Raw genomic sequence first — 16,202 nt, 5'->3', positions numbered from 1 at the left:
TCCTTTCTTTCTTTTTTTAGACTAACAGGACTAACCTCCTAGCAAAGAACCCCCTTAGAATTCAGTTGCACTTGGTCTCACTAACCTCACAGCCTGTCTGAGCCACAGAAAAACTTCTGAGACTATTGCAATACAGTGGATGACACTGTCACCCGTTGTTTCTGTGTATAGCGTCAGCACAGGTCATTTTTTTTTAATCCGGCCTTTTCAGACATCTGTTAGCTAGAATGAGATTCATAAATGAAAGATAACAAGTGGTAAAAGTGTATTAAAGGATTCTGTCACTTTACTGTGTTTTGCCCAGCTGACACTGACCGGCTCTGACCCAAACGCTACATAGTAACAATGACCGGAAACAATTGGATATTCCGTCTGTTTGCAGAGGCAGGATGTGTGTTTTTCAGCCAATACAGGATGTTGGCTAGGCACCGAACATAGCTCTCAGTCAGAAGAGCAACTCAAAGGAGGCATCCTGGGAGGGAGGATCTTTGGTCAGGCATGGGTCCCCTTGCACCCCACTGGGCCTCAGAAAGCAATGCCCAGTACAAGTTCTCAGTTCTCCTCAGACACCTCACCTCAGCTTTGATGGCAGCTTGCAATTCTTTCATTCTCCAGGAATATTTCTCCTCCTCCCTTCTTTCTCCCCCTCCTCTTCTTCCTTTTTCCTCCTCTTCCTCCTCTTCCTCTTCCTCCTCTCCTTCCCCATCCTCCTCCTCTTCCTCTTCCTCCTCCTCCTCCTCCTCTTCCTCCTCTTCCTCCTCCTCCTCTTCCTCTTCCTCCTCCTCCTCCTCCTTCTCCTCCTCCTCCTCCTCCTCCTCCTCCTCCTCCTCCTCCTCCTCCTCCTCCTCCTCCTCCTCCTCCTCTTCTTTCCTGTGGCCCATGGCCCCCTAAGAAAAACCTCAGAATCTCCAGGCTCCTGTTCTTTCATTTTGGTGAAAGACATCAGGAGGAAAAAATCGCTTTGCTCGTTTCTTTTGATCTGTAAGCTACTGGTGCTATTTCCTGATAAATGAAGTAGACTATTGCCCTTTATTGCTTGCCCCCACTTGCCTCCAGACATTCAAAAGTTCAGGCTCAGGAGCCAGGGAGATAGCTTAGCCAGACCCGAGTTCAATCCTCAGAGCCAATGCACACTCTTGCAATCCCAGGGCTGAGCAGGTGGGTCCTGGGCACTGTTTAGTCTAATTGGTGAGCTCTGGGTTGATGAGAGACTCTGCTTCAAGAAATAAGACAGACGGCACCTGAGGAACAACATCCGAGGTTAGCCCTGCATGAACCTCATGCATGCCTACACATATGTAAGCCCACATACTAGGTACATTGCACACACTCATACAGAACTCAACACTGACACAATGGATGCTGTTTCCAGCATCGAAGAGAGCAAATCCCATAAGGCCAAGGGGCCAGGATCTTCAACTTTCTCATTTTCCCTCCCTTTACCTATGTCTCCGCATCCTTGCATGTAACTTTTGTGAGTAGAGCCATTTTCCCATCATCTAACAGCACCCCACTGGCCACAGCTGGTTGGTTTAGGAGTAAGCCTCCTCCGATCACTCTGAATTCCCTCCTCCTTATAGACTACAAACTATAAGCACCCCCTTCCCGGTACAACAACACATATTCTGTTTGTTTGGCAACTATATTTATGCTCTGTCTGCCTGTCACCTCTATATCATCTATCTGTGGATCTGTCTGTCATATTAATCTATATCATCTACTTATCCATTATCCATTTGTCATCTATCATCTATCAATCATCTGTTACCTATGACCTATCATCTACTATCTACCTATCTATTACCTATCTATCTACCTATTATCTCTCATCTACCTATCTATTTACCTATCTATCTACCTATCTATTATCTATCTACCTATTTATCATCTATCATCTACCTACCTATCTACTTATCTATTACCTATCTATATACCTGTTATCTATCATCTACCTATCTACCTATTTACCTATCAACCTGTATACCTATCTATTTATTATCTATCTACCTACCTACATATCTATCTACCTAGCTACCTACCTAGCTACCTAGCTACCTACATACATACCTATCTATTTGTACCTACTTACCTACCATGCCTTGACCTAAGCAGCTTATATGAGTTAATTTAATCTTTATAGCACTTCTGAGAGAGAGCTATGACTGCCCCCTTCTCTCCACATGCGTCATACAAATGGGAACACAAACGAAGAGAAGTAACAGCCAAGGACACAGAGCTGGCAAGAGACAGAGCGATAACAAACCATGTTCCTTTGAGGAAATAAAAATCAGCAGAGGAAAAGGTGGAATAAGGCTCTTATGCCATCTCTGTCACCTTCAAGTCGCCCTTATGTGAAGCACTTAGCTTTGCCGGGGGCGGGGGGTGTTTTCTTGTCTAGAAAAGGATGAGATTAGTTGAGATCAATGAGATCAATAGCTACCAAAGTGTGGGCCAGCTGCTGCTGGCATGAGAATTGCTATGAGTGATAAGTGAATACAGATATTTTCATTGTTATGCACTTAAGGGGACCAAGCCAAACTTGGTCACAGCATCATAGTTTAAAACCAAGATCTGGGTGCACAGGACCACACAGTAGAAAAGATGGACAATTTTCAGACTGCATCATGACCATGCTGCCCAAACCAAGGTGATCCGGGTGGAGATGACTCCATCCCTTCATGTCAAGGTGACTTTGAGCTGGCCCAGCCATCACGACTGTCCTAAGGCGAGAGATGACCTGTGCTGCAAGTGGACCAGGAAGACCTCCCAATAAGTTTTGCTGGGATGCTGGGAAAAGCGGAGCACTGTCAGAGGCATGTGCCTCTGCCAAGGGATGCCGGTGCTAACACTGAGACAAGGGGCCTGTGATGGCCCTGGGGAGCCCTGGGTGGCCCTAGGTAGCCCTGGGACCACCAAGCTGCCTTTACATCTACCTCTCAGTCTTCCCTACCTTTGTCTTTGCCTTGGGTGGCACTGTTTAGACTTTGTTTTGCTCTCTTGCTGAGCTCTGGCTGACACAGGTAAGTGACCACAGTTCTACAATTTGTCAGACAGCTTTTACCCTCTAGTAACACCGTGGCCCAAGATGCCATAGCAACTCTGGTGAGGAAATGGAGAGGTGGTGGTGCCCACATCAGATCAGGAGGAGGGAAGATGAGTAGACCCTGGTATTGAATTCTCCAAGCCTTCATTTCCTCATCTATAATGTGAAAATAATAACGGCCCCATGAACAGGATCACCCAGAGTCCAAATGGCCTATGGGGTGACCTATCTAACCAAATACCCAAGCTAAGACAACTATTGCCAGGCAGGTGCTCCTGGCATCTGTGGGTTCCCCAAGGACACCATATTCTACAGATATTTAAGTGCCTCGTATAAAATAATATCATGGTCACATAAAACCTACACATATCTTCCTGTGTATTTTCAGTGATCTTTGTATTATGTATAATACCTAATCCAACATAAACAACATATAACTCCCGAGTTGATGATAATGGACTGAACCTCTGAACCTGTAAGCCAGCCCTAATTAAATGTTGTCCTTATAAGAGTTGCCTTGGTCATGGTGCCTGTTCACAGCAGTAAAACCCTAATTAAGACAACCACATTCACATACATCATACTACACACACACACACACACACACACACACACACACACACACACGCACATAACCCAAACAAACCATTAATCAATTAATTAAATTACAACATAAGAAGGGCAGAGCTGTCATTTAAGCTACATCTAGAGGACCTAACCCATGTCTGGGTCCCCGGAAGGGATCTCTGAAACCTGGACGCATCCTTCCGAGGAGTCTGTTGTCACAGCATGTGAAGCCTACCCAGAGGTGTCAAACAAGCAAGGTGAAACACCACAGCCAGTTCCTCCGAGAGCTCCCATGGTGTCCTGCCCACCTTGGAAAGTTCCTTGGAAAATCCCGAGGCTCGGGGTTGGAGGGAAATCAGCTTCGTGGAACAAGATAGAAAACAATCAGCCCGGTCCCGATGCATGAAGAGGAGCTTATGTTAACCCACAACCACAGATCCCAGATGTTGTTATGGTTGGATTACAGGAACTTGGAAAGTTCAGGCATGAAATGCCTGGATGATAACAATAGAAAACAGATCAAAAGCCCACAGAAAGAAATCAAGAGAAATGAAAAACAGAAGGAATCGCTGGGGAAGATGAAAGAGGAAGGTTAAAATCTGACACCAAAGCAGAGCCAGCGGTGGAGGGCTGGCTGGAGGTGGAGGGCTGGCTGGCGGTTGACCCACATCCAGATGAGGGGTGTTTTTTTTTCAGCATTACTGAAGGTGTGGGGTTACAGTCCTTGAGTGTGTTTGTACATTTCTGGGACCTCAGATCTCTGCCTTGCAAGCAGAGATCTCTCCATCACTGGGTACAGATCATACCGAGCTTAATCCAAAGCTGGCAGGGTGGCTCAGCTTGTGGGGTGCCCGTCAGCAATCTGGTTGCCTCAGTTTGATCCCCAGAACATGGTGGAGGGGAAGACAGAGCCCTGAAAGTTGTCTTCTGATGCATGCCCACTCATGACACACAAGCCCATTTGTACACGCACAGACAGACAGACAGACAGACAGATACACACACACACACATGCAAAAATGTCACTTTAAAAGTTGAAAAGAAAAGAGCCTAATTTACAATGACAGGCAAAAGAGGGTGCCTATTGACGCCACTCGTTGAGAAGCCAAGATACATCTAACTTCAGGTATGATGCCCTCCAAGAGCAATGAAGATGTCACCAGGACCCCCCTCTCTCTGTCTGACATCACATTTATTTTTCTCTCCGGCTGCATGTGGTGACTTTGTGGCCAAATTTAAGCCGATTTTCCCATGTGTGAGTCTAACAGAAAGATATGTCTGTCTCCACAGTTTCAGTTCCTAGGCTCCTCAAGATTTATTGGCTTGCGGAGATTTGAGGAGACAGCTGAGCAGTTCAGAGCACTTGATTCTCTTACAGAGGACCTGACTTCGTTTCCCATTACCCAAGTAAAGCGGCTTACAACTGGGTGTAAATCCAGCTCTAGAGGGATCTGGTGCCCTCTTCTGGTCTCTGCAGGCACTTCATAACTCCGCACGCACACACACATGCACATACACAAACACACACACACACACATGCACATACACAAACACACTAGATCTCAAATACTGGCCATTGGCCCTCATAGGGTCATCTGCCCATTCTAGAATGCAGAATAACAAGATTGGCAGGTTGACTTAAATGCCTATACCAGAATGAATCATAAAACCAAGTCCATCTCCAGATTAGGAACTGAGAGTAGAAGACGGGTGTTCCTCCAGAGAAGAAGCAGAGGTGCAACTTTAAAATGAAAATGGATCCAGCCCAGCTCTCCATACCTGAGTTTGCTTAACTCTTCTATCCCAGCTCAGTGTCATAGACCACACCACACACACACACACACACACACACACACACACACACACACACACACACACACACGCCAGGTATAAAGTAGTCCAGGGGGGCCAATAAAAATGGCAAAGATTGGTGGTTCAAGTGTGACCTCCGGAATTTATGTGGTAAAAGGAGAGAACCATCGCCCACAAACTGACCTTTGACCTCTATACACCCACCACATGCCATCCCTTCCAAAAACACACAAGTAAATTATAATTATAATTTTTTTTAAATAGCTGGGCATGGTGGTGCACATCTTTAATCCCAGCACTCAGAAAGCAGAGATGGGTGGATATCTGGGGGATGTGGCCAGGTTGGGCTACACAGTAAGTTCAGGTTAGCCAGGGCTATATCGTGAGACCCTTGTCTCAGAAAACGGAAAGAGAGAGAAAGAGAGAGAGAGAGAGAGAGAGAGAGAGAGAGAGAGAGAGAGAGAGAGAGAGAGGAAGAAGAAGAAGAAGAAGAAGAAGAGAGGCACTAAAATTTAATTAAATTCAAATTTTTCTATCTTTTATTTACAAAAGTATTTTAAAATAAGTAGCCCATGCCAGCTGAGCAGGGGGCACCCATTGACATCTCTTTTTGACCATTTAGTGTCTGGGGAAAGGAGGGATATAAGAGTTTACAAGGCTTGGTTGTTATCTCTGAGGAATACACACTTCATTAAGGTTTAGGAAGAGACTTAGCCTTAAGGGGAAAAGATTAGCTCAAAATGTCTCATGAGATCGATTAGTCCTTAATTCTCCCAGAAAGAAACTTGCCGCCATGCCGTTCTGCAAATGTTGACCAGAGGCTTTACTGTTTTGCACTTATTTCTGTATTCAAGTTTTATTTTCTGCCTCTGCTTCTGTTTTTAATTGGCATTTCATGCAGGCAGAAACAAAGGTCAAGGAGGTTGACTGATTTGCATCGGGTCCAGTCTGGTTATCGTTGTGCCCAAACTTGGACTCTGGCTCCCCGTCCTCACGCCAAGCCACATGCACCTACCGGAAGCCTAAAACGTTGCCACTCAGGCTTGGGGAACATTGGTTATTTTCCCCCAAGGAACCAAAAGCATCCCAAAAGGAGCCAGAGGATGACAAAAGAGGGAAGGGCTAGAAGTCAGAAAGGACAGGGCAGCCTGTGTCTTCTAGAGATGTCAAGGCTGTTGCACTCTTGAACTTGCAAAATCTGTATGGCTGCCTGCACAAAACCAAGCCAGTCAAATTTCTAGCAAGGATGGGTGGGGGCTGGGAGCTGAAAGAGATTGGTGGCCGATGGCTCCTGAGGAAGAAAGAGCCTGTTTTCTTCAGGTGTGTGGCTTCTTTTGCTGTTGTTCGTGCCTCAGTGAGTGGCCCTGAACCCATGCATATTTGAGTAGTTCTAGTTGAACTTGATGGGTTATTATGAAAGAGAGAGAGTGTGTGAAACAGGGGGAGACCTGGGAGTCTGGGAGACGTTGCAAGGAGGATTGGGGAATGGATATGGTCAAACTATACTGTATTCTTCACCGTTCCAAGGCACTCAGTCCGGCTAGCCCATCTGCATTCTTTTAAATCCTCTGATAACCCACAAAACTGTTTTCTACCAAGAGTCACACAGCTGTCTGCCCACCTTAGCCCCTCCCCCTAGCTCATCTCAATTCCTTTCAGATTTGTTGCTACCTGTGACCAGAGGCGGGGAGCCTCTAAGCCTGTCTCTGCCACTCTTCGTGGAACCAGACCCCAAGTCTTGCTTAGAAGAACTTCAGAATTAGTTTCCTTCCCCTACCTACTAGCCTACCACCCAGCCAACCACTGCATCCATCTTGGACTGTTTGGAACCAGAACCAGAGCTCCAACCAGAACTTCAGATCAGACCGTCTGAACCCTAATACCCAGAACAAACCCAAGACTAAAAACAAAGCATCATTCTTCTGGTTTACAATCTGTCGGACCAAGGCAAATTAACCAAATAACCAGACATCCACCTGGTGAAGGTGAAATCAGATATCTACACCAAGCAGCGCCGTTGGCATATTTGTTTTATTATTTTATTTGGTTCTTATATCTCTACTCGCTTCCAACCCTTATTCCACCCTAATTCCTTCCAAATGCCCACCCCAGTAGGTAGGAGAGAAAGACGGTTAGAGGAGAAAGGGGACATAGACCTCTATAGGCTACCTCCTGCTAGAGTTGTTGGGTTCCTTGGGGGCAAGCCCAGTCTTCAGAATATCTAGCGGTCCAGCAATCCAGCAAACAGCAAATGCAACAGCAGGAGGAACCAGCAGCAGCAAGGGGAGCAACCACCACCACAGGCTCTCTCAGGACTCTCACATTCGCACCTTCTCCAGTGTCCCCAGAATTAAACTATCTGCAGCTGGCAAAAATCACACCCCTCTAGAGCGTGAGACAATCATAGTGAGCGGCTGTGGACAGACTGAAGCAGCCCCGCATCCCACACCTGGGATTAAAACAAAAGCATAGCCACAAAACAGAATCGGGTTTTTAAGGAAGTCAAAATTCTCACTACAATAATTCCAGATGCCTAGATCCCAGCACAAAAACACAAGACAGCGTGTGTCATCCAGAAACCGGCAACCCTACCTCAATAAAACCCGAGAAAAGCCACTCTGAAACCCAAGATGAGGACTTCAAAATATCAAGTATTAATATGTACGAGGACTTTACAGAGGGTATGAAATGCCTCAGTGAAGACTGAAAAGCACAAAGAAATTGAAGTAATTAATGAGAACAGTTCAACATATGAAAGTAGGACTTAACAAAGAAATAGAAGCACTTAAAAGGCCAAAATGAAATAGTGAGTCAGGAAGTCAAACAAAAAACTCAGAGGCGACTGTGTCTATGCAACTCATTTATAAATACAAGGTTTTGACCCAATCCTTCTAATAGCTGCTCTTACAAACTGTTTAAGATGACTAGAGAACACAAGTTAAGGGCCAGGTAGTGAACTCACATTAGATTCTGATTTAAGTGTTTTCAATTTATTCAAATAGAAATGGCTAAGAGTAGTTAAGGTTTAATAGTTCAGATATACTTAACCTAGATAGCCTTCAGAATATCAGAAATCCACAGAATGTGACATTTAATGTAATTTCATTATTAAGGATCACTTGACAATGAGCCATGTCTGCTCCTGACAGCTTCCCCACTCCCCTTCAGAGAAGGATTTGAGCAACCAAACTTCCATATAGAGTTGCTCCAGTTATGGCAAGGTAGCCACTGGACAAAAATTGCCCTATCCAGGAAAGGATCCGCAAAGTGGGATAGTTGACATTTTAGTTCTGCCAAGACAGAGCAAAGTAGTCCTTCATAATTCCTGGTTCATTTCAAGGTCTGTTCTGGGCCAAAAAGCTAAAGACAGATGCTCCAATGTTATAAGAAATTAGGGGCTGTCCAGGTAGTCAGCTGTCTCTACAATTTGTTTAAGTTTTAGAAGTTATGTTTTTGTCTTTCCTATATATTCAGGTAATAATTTGTTCTTAGGGTTGAAGTCCAGTTATAGTCTCATAGTCAAGCTCAAGGTCTTTAGTGTTGAGAAAGATGATGTGGATTTGAAAGGATGACTTTCAGGTAGTAATACAAGCTAAAGTCAGAACGTAAATTAAGATAGATGGTAGAGTACTTTATCTAATTGACATATATTATGGGCTGGATGTTAATTGTATATCACACTTTGTAATTTACATAATTGTTATGGTTGTATTCAATTTATGTCTGAGAGAAAAGAGCCTTTTTAATTGGACAGAAAGGGGGAAGTGAAGTGGGTTTGGCCTAATGCTGCTTGCATTATACTGTTAATTTTGGTCCCCAAAACTGCTTACACAGGTGGCTGCAGGTAAGACATTGAGGGACACTGTTCCCCAGTTGGTTCTAATTGGTAAATAAAGATGCCGGCAGCCAATGGCCAGGCAGGGCAGACAGAGGCGGGACTTTTAGATTGCTGGACTTGGGATGGGGAGGGAGACGAAGAATCCCTCTGAGAGGGGCATAGGATGGGCCACGCTGTGATGGAGAGGAGGGTGAAACAGCCGAAATGTAGTAGAAATGGAAAGCAGCCCTATGAGGGGTTGGGGGGGGGTATCCAGAAGGTAATAGGGCAACAAAGACAAAATGTAGATTTGGAGGGTGTCAATTCAGGTATAATGGAGGGGAGTATTTGCTATCTTCAGGGAGGTTTAAGAGTGCAGAAAGTTAATAAAGTTAATAAAGGCATATCAAACTTAACTGGCATGTGTGGTATGTCTTTCATTCGGAAATCCAGAGGAACATGAAGACCCACATGAGACCCTCTGGGAGCTCAGACCAGATTAATAAAATTACCACTACAATAAAACTAAATGCCCTGAATCTGATAGAAGAAAATAGATTTAATGAAGTCAAAAAGCTTCTTCACAGCCAAGGACACCATCATTTGAGCAAAGCAATTGTCTCTAGAATGGGAAAAAAATCTTTATCAGTTATATATCTGACAGAGGGCTTGTATCTAAAATATATGAAGACTTAAGAAAATAACCAAACAAATAACGATTAGCAAAACAAACAACCCAATTTAAAAACGAGATATAGAACTACACAGTTCTCAATGGCTGAGAAAAACTTAAAAACGTTCAACATCCTTAGGCATTGAAAAAAGGCAAATAAAAACCACCTTGAGATTTTTTTTTTAATCTCACTCCAGTCATAACGGCCAGGATTAATTAAATACGTGACCACGGATGCTGGTGAGGATGCAAGAGAGGGGGATAGTTACTCATTGCTGGTGGGAATATAATTTGGTACAGCCACTATGGAAATCAGTATGTCATAGTGATTTCATTCATAGGAGGTGTGGCAGAAAGCTGAAAATTGATCTACTATAAGATCCAGTGATATCACTCTTGGAAACAAACCCAAAGGACCCTGCAGAGTCTTTTCCAGAAACTCAACCACAGAGATACTTGCTTATCCACATTCATCGCTGTTTTACTCATAATAACCAGAAATTGGGAGCAGCCTAGATATTCACCAACTGATGAATGGATAATGAAAGTGTGGTACAGCTACACAATGGAATATTATTCGGCTGTTAAGAAAATTGGCATTTGAAAGTCAACGGACGGAGCTAGAAACAATTATTCTGAATGAGGTGACCCTGACCCCGAAAGCCAAACATTGCATGTTTACTCTAATGTGTAGATGTTAGGTTTTACGCTTTAGGTAGGTGTGTTTAATTTGGAATAACCACAAAAGTTAGGTAGCTAGTCAAGGACCAGGGTGAAGGAGGTATTCCTCCAATAAGAGGCAAATAGAAAACTGTGTTGTAAAGAAACTACAAGGATTAAATAAGAAAGAAGATGGGACCCTGGGGCCTACGTGCAAAATACATTCATGCAACAGTGGCACAAGAATGGAAGCAACCAATGACTCTTTTTTTTCTCCTTTCTTCTCTTTTATTTTGGGGCCTACTCTATGAGTTGAAACTCATACCCAACATTGCTAAATGGACAAGCACCTGAGACTGTAGGCCTGGGGCCTAGGGGAAAACCTACTGGGTGATATTTTACTGCAGCTATAGATCAGTGCCTCACTCAGCCTTTACCAGAGAAACTTCTTCTTGCATGAGATGGTAACTTGCACAAAGACTGACGACAGGAAAACTTGCAAGAGTGAGAGACTTTGGTGCACTCAGCCCTAAACGGAATGCCTTTATCAAACCTCTCTCCTTGAGGCTCAGGGATCTATGTGGAAGAGGAAGTGGGAAGATTGTGAGACCCAGAGGTGGAGGGTGAGCCAAAGGAAACAGCATCTTCCAGACAGAGGATGGGTGATACACAAATAAACTCACGGGGATTTGGATGACATGTAAAAAAAATCCACACGGGGTTGGGGATTTAGCTCAGTGGTAGAGCGCTTGCCTAGCAAGAGCAAGGTTTGTTTTGAGGTGTGTGTGTGTGTGTGTGTGTGTGTGTGTGTGTGTGTGAGAGAGAGAGAGAGAGAGAGAGAGAGAGAGAGAGAGAGAGAGATTGACAGTTGGGTAAGTAGAGATGTAGGGATCTGACAGAAGTTATGGGAGCAGAAATAATATGATCAACATATATGAATTTTATATTTATATTTATTTTATATTTATTTTAAAGCCAATAAATATAAAAACACATCATGTACATGTATGGAATTATCAAATAGATATATAAAATTAAATTAAAAAAATTTTCTGTCTAGGGGCTGGAGAGATGGCTTCAGAAATTAAGATCATTTGACACTCTTGCAGAGAACCAAGGTTTGGTTCCCAGCACCTATGGAGTGACTCACAACCACTCATAACCACAGTTCTAAACAATCCGATGCCTTCTTCTAACTTCCTCAGGCAGCAGGAACACATGTAGTGCACGTACATACATGCAAGAAAAAATACACACAGAAAATAAAAAATAAATCTGGAAAAGAACAAAAACAAAATAAAACTGAACTTTGTCTCACGTCTACTGGGTACAGAGAAGGCCAGAATCCCACAAAGAGATTGTCCCAAGGTGGAATATCTTGAAGCCATTTGAGGTTAGGGCTATCTCATATTCTGTATGACTCAAGCCAATGTTTACAGTTGTAAACCTTCCCGCCATTGAATTTATTCAATCAATAGTTTATGTTTGTTTGCTGGCCCGTTTCCCAGATGCCAGGGCCTCCCTGCACTTGCCAGTCTCAGAAGCTGACAGAGAAGACACAGGTCCTGCCTCCAGAGCTACACATTCAGGGGAGACTCAAGTGAGCAGGTCCTGGGGTGAAGCTCAGGAGTGGCTTCCATTTCTGGATACAGCTGGGTATGGAAAGAGTTTTCATGAAGTCAGGGTGGAGAGCTCTAGCAAGTGAATCCTACGAGTCTAGGAAGGCTTAAATGGCAGCAGAGCAGTTCATTCCACCTCACCCTGCAGTGTGATTGGCCCCAGAAGTGGATATGGACTTTGATATTAATGTCTATAGGTTGTACGACAGTCAAGGCCTACAGGTGAGCCATCTGAAGGCAGCTGCCTTACTAGGATGCTGTTCAAGTCACCCGCGAAATTATGGTGACCAGAGAGGGAGGGTGGACATGAAAAGGAAAATGCTCAGATTTGAGGGTGACTTGGGTAGACATCAAAAGAAAAGGGGGCACCTGGGAGACCCACAGTGGAGAACAGAGTCAGAGGCAACCAGGGGCAACTGCATCTGAGGCTGGTCACCTTGTCCAGGGAAGGGGCACGGGGACCAGAAGAAAAGGATGTTGAGGTGTTCTGAGCTTGGTTGAGATTCAACAGAAGTCAGCAGCCTAAAGCTTTCAAGAGAGCCAGCCTTTAGGAGCAGCCCAGGTTGGAAAGTAAGCCAGGACGCACCCTGAGCATCCCATGAAAGCAAACTCGGTGGTCATTGGAGCTGTGGGATTGAGAGCACCTCTTGGGGAGCAGTTCACAGAACGAGAAACAGATCACCTGCACAGTCTCGGATCCAGCTACGGGAGGGTGTAAAGGAAACAGGAGAGAGGATGTCCGAGGAGACAGGGAAGGAAAGCTTTTAGAGGAGACTAATTATCAGAGCCTTTGGGAAAACTGGAGAGATAAGGGCAGAGCAGTGTTGACTGGATTTCACAACAGAGATGTCCTCAGTCCGGTTGGCAAGCATGTGAGTGAGATGGTGAGACCAGGAGCCAGCGGACGATTACTGGACAGATGGACGGGAGGTGACGACATGGCCTCTGTGACCAGAGATGACTCTTTTATGAAGTTTGGCAAGGAAAGAACATAGGGGGAGAGAGAGAGAGAGATGTTAGGATGGAGGGATGAATTGGGGCTTAGTTCAGACTATTGTTATTTTAAAAGAGTAAAAAGTTTGGAATTGTTTGTGGGACCCTTGAGGCTTCTGAGCAGTGAGTAGGACTGGCCTAGGGTTCTGAGGGCTAAAGAGGAAAGGAGAGAGGAGTCAAGCATTAAATAAGTGTGTAAGTGTGAAGCAAGAGGTCAAGCGAGGTCAGGCAACCTGGGTTTCCTCAAAGAATTAAATGTCCGGAGTGTCATCTGCCTGAAGTGAGGGGTTGAGTCTGGGTCTACCAAGCAATGCTTAAGAACCTGTCGATCAAGTTCTTTTTAAAAAGTTGTCATAAATGTTTGCCGACTGTGGATTTGTGTTGGACTACTCTCATAGCTGTCCTTGGCCATTTGTGATCTACAAGGCTGAGGGCCAGACGTGGCTGGGAGGTTCTGGGTAACAGTGGCAGGGGACTTTCAAGGTTGCTAGGAACCCTGAGTTGTGGGTCTTAGAGGCTCCAAGGGGCTCTTAGCAGCCAAGTTGTGTGGGCTTCAAATCTGGTCTAGAATTCGTGCTGAAGCCAACAGGGACTGAGCTGAAATGCCTTGTTCAGGGAGAAAGGATGAGCTAAGCCAGTGGAGAAAATAAAAAACAAGAACAAAGAGCAATATTTAATCTGCCCTAGGGAACGAATTTTCAAACACTTTTACAGGGCCTGTCGACAGTCCCCGTGATGACATTATATAAGAAGACGCTGATCCATTCACAGAGGTGGATCTGCAGGATTTCTCCTTAACAACATTTGATAGCCTGGATTGAGTCACAAGAAGCCCTTGGAAGTAAAAAAAACCTTCTCAAATTGATCCAAATTCAATAATTCCAACTAAGCAAAGGGAGTAAGACTTTGTACTGTCACGGTCAATGGAATTTTTCATTAAGAAAATTAATGCTCAGACTGGAGAGACTGCTCAGCGGATAAGGTTTCCTACTTTCAGTTCCTAGCACCCAACTGAAGTGGCTCACGACAGCTTGTGACTCCTGCCTCAGGCGATCCATCACCCTTTTCTGGACTCCACAGACACCACACATGTACACAAACATACATACAGACATATACAAAAATAGAAAGTGAAACAAATCTTTTGGTAAAAGGAAACTAACGTAAAGAACTTAAGTAGCAGCATGTTGGGAAAGCCAAGCGTACTCCGTGTGCAGGCAGCATGGTGCACTGGGTCTGAACCTTCAGCTTGGGGCCACAGTCAATGTTGCTGTCCATGTCCCTCTACACCCAATACAGGCTCACACAGGGGAAAGATGAAGGCTGGCAAAGGGCGACCATGTCAGCCATAAGAGAACATCTTCTGATATAAGTCAGGTGAGGTCAGTCATCCAGGTAGGGACATGAACAGGACTTAGCACGGCCTGAGGATTCTTCACACTGAGGTTGCATAAAAGGCTGTGCATAGATGAACAACTAGGACCTGAGGACTGTTCCCATCCTCCTGTTGGAGATGAGGAGACAGAGACAAGGAAGGGGAGTAAGTAACATGTCCTAGGCTACTCAGATAGCACAGAGCAAAGCCGGGACATGAACCCATGGTGATAATGGTTCTCAGTTTCCAAGAAGTCTCTGCTGCCATTCTGGCTGTCAGTCTCCAGCTAGAGCTGAGCCAACCAGAGAGCAGCTTCATAATGAATTGGAAGAGACTCAGCAGCAGAAGCACTGAGTGAACACTGTGGCCGAATTGTTCTGTGTGCCATGCACCGTGTCAGATAACTGCAAGACTGAAGGACATGGAGTGGGTGAAATGATGTGACCAGAGTCAGCTGTGGAGGGGACATGGTGGAGGCTGCTAAGTTTAAGGTCACCAGCATCTTCCCTCAACGACAAGTAGCCAGTCTCTAATGAACCCTCGATTCTTTTCTAGGCAACCGGAATGCCTGGGATACAATCAGAGAAGGGCAGAAGTTCTCGAGGTGAAGGATTTGGGGGTTTGCATACCACAGTTCAAAGCCATCATGGTTGCAGATGTCCTGGTGTGAATCAAAAGGAAGAGTCATCAACTTGGCTGCAGTGAGGCAGCAGAGGACAGATGCTGAGGGGGATGACACTGAGAGGTCCTGTGGGCCCTGCTCCTGATCTCTCTGGCATATGGGCAGGATCTATACATGGCTTTTAGTCCGTAGAACAATGCTTCATCTCACCGGGGGATACTTGATATTATGTAAGGATCGTTCTTGCTCTGAGCCTATTGCCTTAACCCCTAGCTATGATGAAAAACCCTTTAGTACTTAAGGACAGTCCAACCCTACAAAGGATTGGCCACAAGTCATAGGGTTAATTTTTCAAAATTATTCATGAATCCTGAATGGTTTTGAAGACTGGATTTACCAAATTTGAATACCACTTCGTCCTGATTTGGGTACTTGATTTTTGTTTATGCCCTTGTTTGGTTTTGTTTTGGGGTGGGTCTCTCCATGGAGTCCTGACTGGCCCAAAATTCACAATATAGACGAAATTCACTATGTAGACCAGGCTGCCCTTGAACCAGCAGTGATCGTCCTGTTTCTACCTCCTGTGCTGGAATTAGAGGCATGTGTCGCCATGTCCAGTTGACTTCCCAGTTTTAAAATGACAGATCTCGCACCTAAAGAATGTTCTTACTCCAGAAAAGCTGGGGCAACTGATCCCCAGGTAGAAACACAACTGTTCCGTCATGGATCTCCCAGTTCTGCTGCTTACTGACCTGCGGGTGCCCTTGAGAAGACAGCATACGGGGCTGGGGACTTAGCTCAGCGGTAGAGCGCTTGCCTAGGAAGGCAAGGCCCTGGGTTCGGTCCCCAGCTCCGAAAAAAAAAAAAAAAAAAAAAAAAAGACAGCATACTTCCTCTAAGCCCTTCTTGGCTCTATAGCAGACATGTAACCCTTTCTGTACATAGCAAGGGTTGAGATTAGGATCTGAACCCAAGCTCAATTAAAATAGTTAATAAGAAAGGTTATTGATACTTTATTTCC

The 16,202-nt window shown here is 44.8% G+C and overlaps 1 long non-coding RNA gene across 2 annotated transcripts in view; it reads left to right on the top strand.

Moving 5' to 3' along the window:
* Positions 1–15,958, top strand: part of LOC120095200 (uncharacterized) — a 35,621-nt gene extending 19,663 nt beyond the window's left edge. Inside the window, exon 5 of one of the 2 annotated variants that reach the window (XR_005490495.2) lies at positions 15,115–15,958. This is a non-coding gene — a long non-coding RNA (uncharacterized LOC120095200). Of the gene's footprint in view, positions 1–2,140; positions 2,309–15,114 lie in introns of those variants that run through there. The other variant, XR_005490496.2, reaches the window with a different exon arrangement.
* Positions 15,959–16,202: the final 244 nt, after the last annotated feature.

The sequence above is a fragment of the Rattus norvegicus genome, chromosome 10 (genome assembly GCF_036323735.1).
Source record: "Rattus norvegicus strain BN/NHsdMcwi chromosome 10, GRCr8, whole genome shotgun sequence".
In the NCBI taxonomy this organism is placed as follows: domain Eukaryota; kingdom Metazoa; phylum Chordata; class Mammalia; order Rodentia; family Muridae; genus Rattus; species Rattus norvegicus.
Note: the sequence above shows the minus strand (reverse complement) of the source record. Positions and strands in the feature narration are given on the sequence as shown.